Consider the following 5,984-nt stretch of genomic DNA (forward strand, 5'->3'; position numbering starts at 1 on the left):
GTTAAGAGTAAATATAGATGTGACAATATAAGAAAAAATGGAGAATATTTAAGATAAGATGAAGAGTGATGCTACATAACCAAGTAGCTATAAATGTAAGTACAGCGATACAGGCAAAAGGTACAGCCAAGAGCAATGTAGAGCTAAACTTCTTCAGTACCATCGGTGTTATCCAACCTTATGGTAAGAGTAAATATAGATCTTATGTGTACAAAATGGAGGGCAAAGGAAAATAAGCTGCAGAGTGATGGTACATGAACAACTACCTGTCAATATAAGTACACTGATAAAGGACAGTAGGTACTTACAAGAACAATGCAGAGCTAAAAAATTTCATTGGCATTGGATATATTCTACACTAATGTAACCATTCATACAGATCAGATAATTTGGAACGAACAATTGATAAGAAATCTATCATGCATGCTGCTGTCACATAATGAACCAGGTATGTATGCAAGTACAGTGATACAGGACAATAGGTACTAACAAGAGCAAAGCAGCGGGCAACATATTTGCGATATCCCGTCGTTCTTTTCAAACCGGAATTCTTTTTCGAGCAGATTTCCTGCAAATAAGATCTGCAAGGCACATGCGGAAATGTAGAAGTTCAAATTGTCATGCGATATCATAGATAGTACCTCATCCTCGGAATGAGACCAGTGCATAACAAGGTTTTTCCATTCAATGTCTTCTAAATTTAGCACAGGATACTTCACCAGAAATTCGTTTATAGACTTGCCATCAAAGTGTGATTTCCTCAAGTAACACCAATACTGCTGCAATGCTTTCTTGAAAAGCGCAAGCAAGCTTTGCTCGTCATGACTATCCAGATTGACCCTCGCCTACTTACAACAATGTAATGTAAATCATTAATGTGTTCAATCAGCAGAAAACAGGAAAATAATCACCATGAACAATAGCACTTACACGTAAGTGGGACAGGAAGATGTGAAAATGGTGTTTGTCTTCACTATAATCTTCCAATGATGGGAATATATGCACGTAGTCCCTAACAACATTGAAAGCATTGTCCTTTAAACTGGGAATAACTGGAATGGGGTTCCAATCTGCAGGAATTGGCCGTCTTTGCAGTTGGGATAGGTCTTCGGCCGGTGGACTTGCTGTACTTTTTGCTGGAGTGGGATTTTTCTGTGGTACGGCTGGTGCTATGGCAACTGAAATCGGCATACCTTTTGCTAGAGTGCAGGTCCTGTGTGGTGGGGCTAGTGGTGTGGCCAGTGAAGTATGGGTACAGTCTGCTGGAGTCGGTCCTACGTTTTGTGTCACTGGTTGTACATCCAATATAAGTGGGGTGCTGTCTGATTTCTCCGGCACAACCACGTTTTTAAGGACTTTGCTGGTGCTCCTTCAGGTTCGGCAATCACCCTCTTCCTTTTTGATGTCTGATGCACAAGAACAACATTTGAGTGGAAAAACATGGTATGATGACAGATGGAATATGTATTGATAATGGATGGGCATGGCATCTCGACATATATAATGAGTAAACTAAGCAGATGGCGGTGCAACAAAGTAGAAGAAATGCAAGACAATATATGCAAGATACGCGCAATCAATAAAACCTTGCCAAATTAGAGCAGGCACCTTGATGAGTGAACATGACAGGCCATCTGCCTTTGACTCCTCGAGGTTAGAATAGTCATTAGGATCATATTCTGAACAAGAATCTACAGGTGGGGAGCGTATGAGTTTCATTGAATCCAGAATGTCACTCAATGCCTTGGTGCCAATTTTGTAAGTCATTGCAGTGTTCCACAATATTCTTCTGATGCGCGGATTCTGATATTCATTGTAATTACGTATAATATCTGAGAACCATGAAAACATAAATAGTTGTGAGATTATCTTTGTAATGCAGAGGATATTCTAATATAGGGGCGCCCCTATAAACACTTGTGTGCTATCACTGGATTCTGATGAGAGAGCTCATGTGTGCTGTAATATGGTGCGTGCATTTATATAATCTGGCACAAGTACACACAAAAATAGGCTCCAGAAGTAAGGATAGTTGGAAGATGATAGGTTCAAAATATACTATATAGAGAGTTTATTGCCAAACCAGGATAACAAGAGCACACAACAACTAGGCAGATCATAGTGTACATAAAAGGGGTACACCATAACCACGATATATAAATCGGGAAAGTGGAATTGGCTTGAAAATACGGTGTTGTATTGCCGCTAGTAATTGAAAGCCTTCGATCAAGTACATGCCAGTTCTATCAGCTGTTGACTGCAGATGTCCCTGCTCCCCTTCCTGGCAAGGAACATACTGTACGTACTAAATACAGAATAACAAAAGAGGAACATGTTAAAGAACAGAAGAGGAAGCATATTCTTGAGGTTCCGCTTAATTGCATACAATGTTGGTTGCCCACTCATGATGAATCACAGCGCCCAAAGAAAGCAATTCCATGCTGTCTCTCTATATGTGGCAATTTTTAACAAGAGTCATTAGGATCATATTCTAAACAAGAGTCAACAGGTGGGGAGCGTATGAGTTTCATTGCATCCAGAATGGCAATCAATGCCTTGGTGCCAATTTTGTAAGTCATTGCAGTGTTTAGCTTCAAGTGTGGACTGCTGCTAGTGCGACACAAAGCAGCTACACAGATCATAGTGTAGATATAACGGGAAAACCATAAGCATCAGAGTAAAATCAGCAAAGTGGAACTTGCTGGAATATATGTGCTAGTATTGCCGGTACGGCTAGAAAGGCTTCGGATACCAGCTCTCTTCAACTGAAGGTGCGATACTGTTAATATCAGTGTAACTCTCAAAGGCGACACAGCTCCCCGCATTTCCCTGCTATTCTTATAGGATTCAAGTGGGCAGGCCACTACAAATCCTATTCCCATGTTTACAAAATCTTGCGAATCAAAAAGGCCTGACGAGTTCAAAGTGTCCATACCAACCGACCGTATAGACCTCTACACTGCAAATGTCCCTGCTCATCTTTACTACAAGGAACATACTATACCACTATCATACTCCCTCCGTTCCAAAATATAAGTCTTGGTAGAGATTTCCACTATGGATCACATACAGATGTATCCAGATACATTTTAGAGTGTAGATTCACTCATTTTGCTCCATATGTAGTCCATGGTGGAATCTATAGAAAGACTTGTATTTAGGAACAGAGAGAGTACATATTAAATAAGAACGGAAGAGGAACATGGTAAAGAAGAGCAAGCAGATTTTGGATAATAAAATATTCGTTGCGCAGTGCCCACACATGATGAACCAGAGCGCATTAAGAAAGCAACTCCCTGTTGTCTCTCTATATGTGGTGCACGTGCTTTTTTGAAAGTAAAGTAGGAACATTAGCTGACCAATTAAATGTTATCCGTTTTAGTAATATCAGCATCATATCAGATTCGTACTTGAGCAACAAGTTTGGAATTATGAGTGGCACGTTGTTTATCTTGATGGATTCAGGAGTAGTGCTAAGCAGGTACGATGATGGTACTGAATATAAAGGCATGTATGCATTTGGGTCAGTCGACCATTCCAGGCAGTTGGATGAAGATCCTATGTCTCCTAACCCTTCTTCTTCCTCGTATCTGATTCTTCCCATACAGAACACCGCACGGGCCACCTGCCGGACCATGGGCACCCACCGCCTGTGTTCCTCTGCCACCCCCACCCCCATCCCCACCCGTGTCGAGTTTTCTTCGTTCGGCGAGGCCCCAGCACCGTCCCCCCCAACAACCAAAGTCCCCACCCGAGCCCCTTCGTTCGCACCGGCGAACTCCGGCGAGCTCTGAAAAATCGACTGACAATTTTGAAATTTAGTCTATTGTGATTTAACTAGTGTGGAATATAAAAGGCGAAAACCATAAGCATTGGGAGTATAGTGTTGAGCGTGCCATGGCGGATCTGAAGGTGCAAACCGAACAAAGGCAACTTCGCAACCAATGTTTGCTCTCAAGTAGCAAGTAAGTGATGGACAAGAAATCAGAGTAAAGCAGGGCGATCTATTTTCTTGCTGCGATAAATAAGTTGAGCAGATACAAAAGAGCACCGCCTCTGGTGCGGCGCCGTGTATGCATCTGCTGAGAATTTGACGATGCTGCGGTAGCAATGGCTGTCGGCAGCATGGAAGCAGATCTAGGAGGGTAGACGGTGGCGGCGGGGCGCGGTGGATGAGACGGTCGTAGGAGCGGCGCTGGCAAGGTGGACGATGGCGGGGATGAAGCAAGAGGACGGGATGCAAGGATCCCGGTCCGAAGCCGTGGATGAGAGAGGTCGATCTCTTGTAATGGACGGCGGCGTCGGGGTATCAGCTCCAACATGGTGGAGGAGGACGGTGGTGGATGGGGTGGCGGACGGAGGAGGCTGGGGTGCAGAGGGTGTTTTGGCGCCCACGGAGTACGAATGGGGAAATGGAGGTGGAGAGGAAGGGGGAACCATGTCTTCAGGGCACGCTTGTCTCAAATGCGAGGAAATTTACAAACTTAGCCCCCGTTTCAAATTTCCTACATCACAGCAATATTAGTCGATTGGGGATAGGACGGTAATCTCGTATACATCGAATATTTGCCGACGAGAGTTTGTTTTTGGCGCCCAGCATGTATGAATCGGGGAGGGAGTCGATTTCGGCCGAGGACACACTGTGTTTTGGTGCCCACCGTGTATTAATCTGGGTGAGAGGCGGTTATGTCATGTTCGAGTGAAATTACAAACCTACCCCTATCGAAACCTATAGAAATCGAGCAGATAGGCTTTGCGTGGCAGGGATAGGAAGTAGTAATTTCCATCTCGCAGATTTTGGTTTCGGGCGGTTACTGCGACTTTCCCCGCTTCATTCAAATTTTGCAGAGTGCACGTTTAGCGTGCCAACTCAATTCGAATCCCATTTGTATTCTATTTTTTCGGGCGGGATCCATTTTCGATTGGAATAAAATTCTATATACATCATTTTTTTGATATATACTTTCAAAAGCACAACAAAGAATTCTGCTCCTTTACTTGTATAATATGATTTACAAATACAATGGTCTCAAAATCATAAGGTTGAATTCAAAAAATTAAACCAAATTATGTTCTACTAAAATGTATGGATCAGTAATATCTACATATTAAATAACATAGATGCGCGTGAATTCATATGAGTATGCATGTTTGATAGATCAATTTTGGTTCGAGTATGGATTACATGTATCATCATCTCGAATTAAAATATTTGAATCCCTTTTATGTTCACTCCTTTCATGCCCATCTCTCTTGCATGCATGCTCCTTCATGTAGCTATCACTCTCTTTTCTCCAGCTCACCCGCACGCTCACTTCATGTTTCTCCTATCCTCGCAAACATGGTCTCTCGACGTCTCCCTTGAGAAGTGTCACACTCTCCCTATCATTATACATTACACGGTTTTCATTATCTCTCACGTCTCTACCGTTCTCTCGTATCACTAGCACTACAAAAAAAGACACATCCATGACATTTTGGGTCGAACGAAATTTTTTTCTGTCATACTTATGACACTTCTATGACAATAATTATGACAAAACACGGTATCATCATAGATGTGGTGGGGTCCTACTTCTATGACAAAAAATCATGACAGAAAATGGGCTTTTCGTCCTGGGCGGGCCAGAGACGCAGCTGCATGACATACTTTGGGCCGTCCATGACGGAAAAAACCGTGGTAGAAGCGAGGGCGAGGAAAATATCGGGGTGTTCCGGTTATGGTGGGTGGTCGGGGCCGAGCGATGCATGTTTCTCTCATACACGCACGCGCGTGGGTGCGAGGCGTTGGGCTCTAACTGAACCCGACCGAGGCGTTGGGCTCTAACTGAACCCGAGCAATTGCACTGCAGGCTACGCGTTACTGAACCCGAGCGATCGATCGATGGCTGTTAACTAAACCCGATCGAGCGATTCCTTCGCTACTGCTGCTAACTGAAGTCGATCGATGCTGCCTCTGGATGAACAATGAGCATTGCGGGGGG

Source organism: Triticum dicoccoides, chromosome 6B (genome assembly GCF_002162155.2).
Source record: "Triticum dicoccoides isolate Atlit2015 ecotype Zavitan chromosome 6B, WEW_v2.0, whole genome shotgun sequence".
Lineage (NCBI taxonomy): Eukaryota > Viridiplantae > Streptophyta > Magnoliopsida > Poales > Poaceae > Triticum > Triticum dicoccoides.